The 8,873-nt window shown below is 51.7% G+C and overlaps 1 long non-coding RNA gene across 1 annotated transcript; it reads left to right on the plus strand.

Annotated features, from left to right (window-relative positions):
* The first annotated feature begins 476 nt into the window (after positions 1-476).
* On the plus strand, positions 477-7,132 carry LOC128627432 (uncharacterized). Its single transcript, XR_008391618.1, has 3 exons — positions 477-577; positions 5,844-6,848; positions 7,045-7,132. It is a non-coding gene; the product is annotated as an uncharacterized LOC128627432 (long non-coding RNA).
* The last annotated feature ends 1,741 nt before the right edge of the window (positions 7,133-8,873 follow it).

Raw genomic sequence — 8,873 nt, forward strand, 5'->3', positions numbered from 1 at the left:
TTTAACTGGGAACCTGCTGAAAAAAGCAGAGCAAAGTAGCTGCTAAGCCTGCACCGGCCTACAGCATAACCAGCAATCAGGGAAAAGAATAGGGTCATTTTTTTTTCCCGGCACAAAGGGCGGGGTAGAGCTGCTCCGGTGCGCGCACGGTGCGCCACTGCCCTCTACTGCCTGGAGAAACAGAAGGCTACACAGTGAATGGAAGCTGTGTCTTTTCCACTGCGGCTGCACGCAGAGTCTGAGACCCCAGTGGCGGCCGGGGTCCAGCGGGGTGACGATTCCCATCGGCAAAAGGAATAGAACCTGCCCAAAAGGCCCCAAGCAAGGCCTCTTCCCCTGTTCCCCAGTGCCACTTGGGACCCCGCCACGTGAGCCAGAAGTCCGGGCGTGCGGGCAGGTCGCTTCCTAGAAGCTGGTGCTGCCCTCGCTGGGATTGGCGGGTTGTGGGCATGCGCGCTGGAGCCTTGGGGGGCTTCTGTGGCTGTCTCCCCACCTTCTCGGTGGGAGTGTCTCTGCAGGTTTAGTCCAAGTTGTGGCTACAAACTATCACCTGAGGGACAGAAACCCTGTAGCCGAGGTAACTACCGGCGGGGCAGCTGCAGTCTTCCGGGGCGGGGTGTGGGACCGGGGACCAGGAACGTCCCCTTACGGTGCTGTGGCTCTGTGGGCGGGACTAAGGGAGAGGTGGAGGTGGAGCTGGTGTTGTGGGTCAGGGGTTCCTTGGGCTCGTCCCTGCCTCTTCTGGCCACCTTGGTCGTCGGGTGTGAAGTCACGGAAATTCTTCTCTCGTGTTTTTGAGCTTGTTTTAGTTTTGAAAAACGGGGAGTGGCGGGGGGGGGGGGGAACAGGCACTGACTATCAAGAATGACGGTGCCGAGTTTCTGTGGTCGGCAGGTGGCAGTGTGGAGCCACGAATGCTTTTTCTACCCCGCCCTTTGCGCTGGAAAAAAAGTGTTTGGAGCCATTTCCGGGATATTAGATCGTTGGTCTGGGCCTCCTGACTGCTGGGCCCTTCCTTCCAGTGGCTGAACTGCTCCATTCTTTGGCGTTCCTGCTGAAAACTGGGTGTCTTGGATCTTTGGTATCTTCAATTTCTGATTCTGTGAACTGTCTTCCCGTTGTCTTTTATCAGCATACTTTTCAGTTACCCCGCCACTCAAACCTCATTGTACACAATTTGGAGGACTGATTTAAAGAAGGTGATGTAAACCACCCTTAGGTCACCCTCCCATGACCACTATTAATTAGTGTGTGATACATTTCTTGATTGGTCTTCCCGGCCGGTAAGGGTGCACTGCGCACACAATGAGATTCATCTTGCGGTGTGACTTCAACCTCTTTTATTTTAGAAACTCAGGGTTTTAACATGAGGTAGCTGTTGTAAAAATCATTTGAAAGGACTTGAATGATTTCCATTTATTCCCTCTTTTCAACAGTGTACATGGTCTTAAAGATTGTAAGTATCGTACACTCGGCGAATGGAAAAGAACCTGTCCAAACGGCCCCAGTAAGGCCACTTCCCCCTTGGTGCCCTGGGAACCTGCAACAGGAGCCAGAAGTCTAGGAGAGCAGCAAAGTTGCTTCTCACAAGTGGCGCTGCCCTCCCTGCGACTGTTGGGTTCTGGGCATGTGCGCTGGAGTCCTGTGCCTTCTCTGCCAGTCTCTCTCCCAGTGTCACTGCAGTGTTAGGCCCAGATCAGGCTGCAAACTGTTATGTCCAAGTGGGACCAGTGATACACACTGTTGCAGGATTTCCCCAGGTGACTCACCCAAGGCACCTGTAGCTATCCCCTCTTTACTCTCCTCCAGACATTTCACGCCGACCCCACCCCACCCCATCCTCAGTCCTGAACAAGCTATTCCAGGGATGCACTCTCAGGTGGTCCTCATTCTTTGCAACCATGCAGGCGACCTGTGGGCCCATGAGCCTGAGGTGGTCAACAGGGAGCCTCTACCTCCTCAGGGACATGCTTCTCTTCCTCTGGACCCTGCATCCCCACACCCAAGTTCTTGCCTGGGCACCAGGGAAGCAGGGCCCCACTCTGGTCTCTCTTCTCCTTGATCTAAGTTTGTAGTATTCTCCTCTGTCATCACCTCAAAACCATAGCCCGCTCTTCTAGCACACCCCCTCCAATGCCTCCCTTTAGACAGCCTTCGAGCTCACGGGGCCTCCTGTGTGGACCCCATAGCTTCCTCACCATCCACCAGGGCTATAAACTGCCCCTCCGACACACTGCTCTTCTTCCATTCTACCCTTTCCACACTCTCGTGCTGCTGTTGGTAAGAGGCCTATCTCTGCCTGTATCAGAGCAGAGCACTTGAACATTGGTGGCCATTTAAGCTTTCTTTAATTCTCTTAAATCCCTAACTAGAAGAGCATTGATTCTCACTTTCACCCAACACCACTGCCTTCCTCTCTAGTAACCCTCTGGCAATCCAATGAGCTTTCCTAAGAACGAATGCAGAACACAGAAGCACAGAGGTAGGCCTACCCCCGCTTCCCAAGTGGAATGGCCCTGTTTCTCCCCTGTGGCCCTGGGCATGGCCCCCTGGTGTCTGCAGCCAGCCCTCACCTGTGCTTGGCGTCCCTGGCCTTCCACCTGCTCAGGCACTGTGCTCTTGCACTTAGCAGTAGTCTCCTGAAATATCGCCTGCTCTCTGCACACGGCACTGTCCCACGAAATTGGGGGAACCCAACCCCCTTGCACATGGAGTCTTGCTCCTCAGTCCCCTTCAATAAGGCTTAAAAAAAGATTTTATTTATTTATATTTAGAGAGGGGGAAGGGAGAGAGAGAGAGGGAGAGAAACATGAATGTGCAGTTGCATCTCGTGTACCCGCAGCTGGGGATGTGGCCAGCAACCCAGGCATGTGCCCTGAGCAGGCATTGAACCCGTGTCCCCTTAGTTCACAGGCCGGCACTCAATCCACTAGGCCACACCAGCCAGGGCCAATAAGGCTTCTGCAACCCCGTCACACCCCTGCAAACTGGTCTACTCAAGGCCACCAACATTACTATCCAGATTTTCTGATCCTACCATGAGCGTTTTATGCCCTTCATAGATAACAGCTCTGGCACCTGTGGCACATTTACCAAGTCCATTTTCTATGCCTGTGTGTCTTTATCCATTTCAAAGAACAAAGAGTTATGTGACAATGTAGCCCTTTTGGTTACCTCCGCCTCCCTCTTCAGCGAGGGGTCAGGAGAGAGGAGGAATGATGAGTGCAGGAGCCAAGCGCCTGCGTGGGTGGTAGCCATGGGATCCTGAGCACAGGTGACACCGGCTGCAGTCAGGAGTGGGCATGCCCAGCGTCAGTGCTGCAGTGTTTTCACAAACAGGTGGGCTTGAGTCCCTTATTGGACCACAGCAGGAGAGTGTATATAGAGGCAGGGAGGGGGGTGGGGTGGGGTGGGGGGAGGAAGGAGCCAGAGAGATGTGGTAGAAGTGGTGTTTATATTTCTGGGTAGGCTGGATAAGGAGGGGCCTGGTGGTTGTTGAGGAAGACTGTGGGATCCTCACTGCAGGTCCCTAAAGGTTCATGGCTCTCTGAGCAGAGGCATCAGAGGAAGTGACCTGGTTGACCGGGGCAGGGTGTTCATTCACAGGTGATCAGAGAAGGAGTGCTAGAAAGGGTCATCATGGAGAGGCACTGCTGCATCTCCTGATGCCCAGGGCGTGATTGTGGGCAGGGGAACATACTGTGGGGCGAAGAACCTCCTTGAAGATCCAGATTCTCTGGGTTGACTGGGCCGGGCTCCTGGACCTTGAGGTCACCTGTCGGGTTCGGAGGAATGAGGGCTGAGAGGAGGATGGGGTGTGTGGCATTGAACTCTTGCAGAGATGGATACGAGTGGGTGCACCGGGAGGAAGGCGAGGGTATAGGTAAAGGTCCCGCGTTCCTGGTAGTGGGGCTGCCGGGGCAGTTGGGTCAGAGGAGCTGGACCTCACCGGCCCGGCCCTTCAGCCCCAGGTTCTGAGGTGGTCTGCGACACAACCTGTAGTACAATACCCACTGGCTAGGAGACTGGCAGCGAGCGCACTGGGACCCACTCGCTGGCCCACAAACGGGCAATCCGCGCGAAGTCCTGTCTTCCGGTGCTTCCTTTAGGGGTGGGACTTCCTGCCAGTACCCCATTCTGAGGGCGGGACTAGAGAAAGGGCCCAATCGGGGCTGGGCGGGTTCACAGCTTTCAATTCCACCGGTGTCAGGAGGGGCCCTTCAGTGGGGAGCGGCAGAAGGGACACTTTTGTGCCGCGGTTGGTGGCTTGCGGTTTCTTCGGTCAGCAGGGGGCAGTGTGGCACCATGCAGTGATCTGCTTACTTCTCCCCCGCCCAACCTTCTTAAAAAAAAATTTAGACGGAAGTCACGGGACAATTCCCGTGAACCAATGGCCGATCCCTTCTTGGGTCGGGGTTGCTCCCTTTGGTGGCAGGGCTACCGAAAACGTAGGGTCCGGTTCTGCGACTTGTATTTCTCTTCCTCTAAATGGAGGAGAAATTGGCTTTCTCCAAGTTGTTTGCCTTTGAGCTTTTATTTACTTATTTTTAGAGAGGGTAAGGGAGGGAGGAAGAGAGGGGGAAGAACCATCCACGTGTGGTTGCCTCTCCCGTGCCAGTTGCCCTGGGCCTGGCCTGCAACCCAGGCAAGTGCCCTGGACTGGGAATCCAGCCGGTGACCCTTTGGTTTGAAGGCGGGCACTCAATCCACTGGGTCACCCCAGCCGGGGCTCTCCAAGTTCTTTTGATCCTTCACGAAGATATTCTTCAGTTGTTAGGCACTCAAACCTCTCCCTTTAGAAAAATTTAGAGCTGATTAAACATAATAATCTAAACCACAGTCCCATCGCCCACCAATGACCATGAATAATACTTCGTGATGAACTTTCTTAAATGTTTTCAGGCTTTCATGTGCTGTGTAAACACAATGATACTCATATTGCATTGTCACTTCAACATCTGTTATTAAACGAGATTTTTCAAATTAGTTACTTATTAAGAATCATTTGAGAAGACTTGAAAAAAATTTTTTTCACTTCTCTCCCTAAAATTACATGTAGTGTAAAAGAGTTAAAAATTATATTTAAGCACTGATACAGAAAGCAGAAATGACTGCTCAGCTCTATATCTTCCCACAGACAGGGGCTATATCTATTTTTTGCTTCATTGTTTTATTTTTGCTCTCCATTGTATTTTCCGGATGTCAAGGGAACACCACCCAAAGCAGTGTGTTCTCCAATATATATATAAATACGTATATTTCGAGTCAATGAGCAAGCATCTGATTTCTTCCAAATTCTTGTCTTTGTAAATAAGTCATTGTTTCTTAATACTGGGATGGGACTGCCATGAACCATTTCCTACATGCCCCCCCCCTCCCACCACCACCACCACACACACTTTCCCATTTAGCATGGGAGTGACCGCTGTGCCCTCACACTGCTTTGAAAAGTTTTGCTGTCTCCTTCACTCTCTTCCCCAGTGAGGCTTTTATTTCCTTCTCGTGCTGGGGGCAGGAAAGCATCCTGCAAGCCAGGGTGCAATGTGCAGGGTCTGACTGGACCTCGAGGCCCTCTCTGAGGAGCCCTGAGACCACAGACAAGTGAGCCCTGCTGTGCACCACAGTTCCCACGGGTGTGAAATGAGGGCGGTAACAGCTTCTGCTTGCTGGGGTGGCAGCCAGTACACATGACCCAGCAGGTCGGCAGCTGGGCACTTGCAGATGTCATGTTCCCAGTCTTGGTGCCACCTGCGATATTCCCTGTAGTGTTTGTAGTTGGTTCATGATTTCCGGCCACCACACTGAGTGCGGCAATAAAAGGCACTGTTTACATTTACTTACAGCAGACAGCTTTTCAACTCCCCACTTGGGCTTTCTGGTGGAAAACTCACTGGTGATTTGGAGGGCTTTCCATCGAGAAGATCTATATATGAGGAAATGCTCTGGACTGCAGTCACTTGGGAAGACAGGGAAAAGTCCAAAGAAAAAGAGGAATCATCTCTCACAGGACGACTCTCAACGCGGTTTGCACATCACCTTCGGTTTTACCTCCTCGTGATGGTTCCCTGTCCAATGTCGAATTCTGAAGTTTTTATGGTTGACATTGGGTAATTTGTATATTTTCTTGAAACTGAACTTTCCCTATATTCCAGAACATGCGCCTTCCACATTTCCCACATGGTTTTTGAAACAGAAAAAAAAAAGTCACGCACGGTAAACGTTTTGCACAAATCTCTGCCCACCTTTTAGATAATTTGCCTCACGCGGATTCCTACCAGCTGACACATATTTCCACATGCCTTTAACCAGGAACATAGGTCAGCGCCTGCATCACTGCATCCTGAGAGCACTGGTAAATTTTTAAGCGTTGCTGAATGGAAAGGTAAACAATATTCTGTCCTTGTTCTAAGATAACAATTTTCTGTGTAAGATTCAATATCTTTTCATATAATTAGTACTTTTGTTATTTATTTGTATATCCTCGTGTAAAACGGATTGGCGAGAATTCACATAAAGAGATCTCATCAAGTTTAAAACGAGTGCTTGAGAGAGTAAGGAGAAGTGAGAATTAAAAGAGAAAATGGAGCTAGAGAGGATTGAAATTAGTTCACTAAGTCCATGTCTCCTTTCCTTTTTCCACTTCCCTGCCCTCCCCTCCCCCATTTTTTGCCATTGCCCCCCACCCAAAAAAAACCTTCACAAACCACAATGAGCACAAAAACAGCTCTCAAAGGACACAGCTGAGTGACAGCTGCAGGCATGAGATTGAACCAAAGAACGAGGCAAGAGGTACCCAGGAGTGCAGTGAACTCCCACGCTCTCCAAACACTAGTCTGGAGCAGTTACTGGTAAGAAAACAACGACCTACGACATACCACACAGTCTGTGCTCCTCTCTTCTCCTCGCCCCGCTCCAGAAACTCCAACCCTGCTTAGGCCTCGGAGTCATCTGGTCTCACCTTGCTCCTTGATGTACCTCAGTGGGATAAAATCTATAACCCCTGTTTGAGACACTTTAACCTTTTTTTTCCTTTTTCCTTGACAGTATGGTGCCTTGGCTGGGATAGGTGTGAAGTGTCACCAGACCCTACTGAGGTTTCAGACTAGGGTTGAGCCCACAGAGTATCCCTCCCTTCTTTGTCTCTCGGGGAACACAGCTTGAGAGCCGAGTCCCGCTCCTGTGTTCCGGTGTCGCACCCTGGCCCGAAACTTGTAGGTTGGATTCTTAGAATAGCTGCCCGGCCCATCGCCTGTTCAATTCCCACTTGGGGCACATGCCTGGGTTATGAGCCAGGTCCCCAGTGGGGAGGTGTGTGAGAAGCAACCACACACGGATGTTTCTCCCCCTCTCTTTCTCCCTCCCTTCCCCTCTCTAAAAATAAACAAACAAACAAACAAATAAATAATCTGTTAAAAAAAGAATAGGGTTAACCTAGTGTCTGACTGAAGTCACGGTGTCTCTGTTCCTCCGTCTTTAAGGGTTCTTCTGGCCCGGCACAGAATTCCACGATGGTTCTCAGATAGAACAGGAGTCTTCTCCTTTCTTAGAGCTTGAACCTCTTTTCCCACAAGCGACTCCCAATGTGACAGTCAGGCCCCCCGGCGGACCCCCACCGCACCCATGCTCTGCCGCGGTGGTCCTGGGTGTTTCAGTGCCTCTCTAACCGGAGTGACTTCAGGCAAGGCAATCTTGCCATTTTGAGAGTCCCTTTAGGGCTTTTGAGACCCAGCAAAACTTGTGCATGGACTTGACCCCTGAAAAACAGAAAGCAAAGAAAAAGAAAGAAAAAAAAGCTGACTTATAACGGGTGGCTTTCTTTGAAGGGCAAGAAGCAGCCGCTCAGGAAAGGCGGGACTCGGGCAGACAGACGCCCATCTCCGGAGGTCTCTCTGAAACAGCTTGAGCCATTTCCCTCCACACAAACCGCCTCCCCCTCTGTAGCCGATGCCTGTAACTCCACTTCCCTCTGGCTTCCCTCCTTCCCGATCTGTGCACTCCTGTCTGCCTCAGCTCCCTCTCACCTTTAGACCCAGACCTTCCCCTGCTCCCTCCCAGGAAGGCCCTGACCCAAGTCCAACACTTCAGTCCAACATTCCCCAGATCCTCCAAAAAACCGAGACAGACGTATATTGCCCGTTTGAAGGGAATTTGGAGTGAGGGGTGAGGTGTTGCGGGGAGAGCCTGTGCTCCTCAGTCTCCCTTTCTGTATCTGTTAGTCTGCTTTTTAGGAACACTCCCCGAGTGGGAGAACCTGCTTTCCCAAAGCCGACTGCCCGCCGGAAATGCGGATGTAGCCAATACTGACAAAAATGCACCCCAGCCCCGCACGCGCACGCGTACCTAGAAGCCTTAGAGATGGAAGAGGCTGTTTCAAAGCCTAGCCCTGACCCTGCCCTCCCTCAGGCTTTACTGCTTTACTGGCAAACAGTCCAGGCCCCTTCACAGGGGCTGGATGAACCAGGCTCTACCTAGAGACACCGATTAGAGACCACTGGGAGGGCTCCCTCTGACTTCCTCTGCAAAAGGCCCATTCCCACGGGGAGGGGTGAGAAGGAACTGTGTGAAGGAGCTCAGCGACTCGGAACCAACCCAGATGCCAGGCTCTGTTAAGCGATGCAAGAAGTTCAACTCCGTGCCCGAGATTTACATGCTCTCCTTCGTGAAGTTGCATGACCCGCCCATGAGGTCGCCCAGAACACTGACAGCGTCCAGAAATGCCAGGAATGCAGGGTCTACTGTCCAACATAGAGTGGCGTTAGGCATCATGGCGGCACCCATGGAAGCACGTGTGCAGTTGTCAGGGACGAGTGCTTCGCACACCCAAGTCTTCACGGTGTCCTGTGAGCAACCACCACTTCTGTGAAGCCACTCAA

Source organism: Artibeus jamaicensis, unplaced genomic scaffold (assembly GCF_021234435.1).
Source record: "Artibeus jamaicensis isolate MK-2021 breed Jamaican fruit bat unplaced genomic scaffold, CSHL_Jam_final contig_392, whole genome shotgun sequence".
In the NCBI taxonomy this organism is placed as follows: domain Eukaryota; kingdom Metazoa; phylum Chordata; class Mammalia; order Chiroptera; family Phyllostomidae; genus Artibeus; species Artibeus jamaicensis.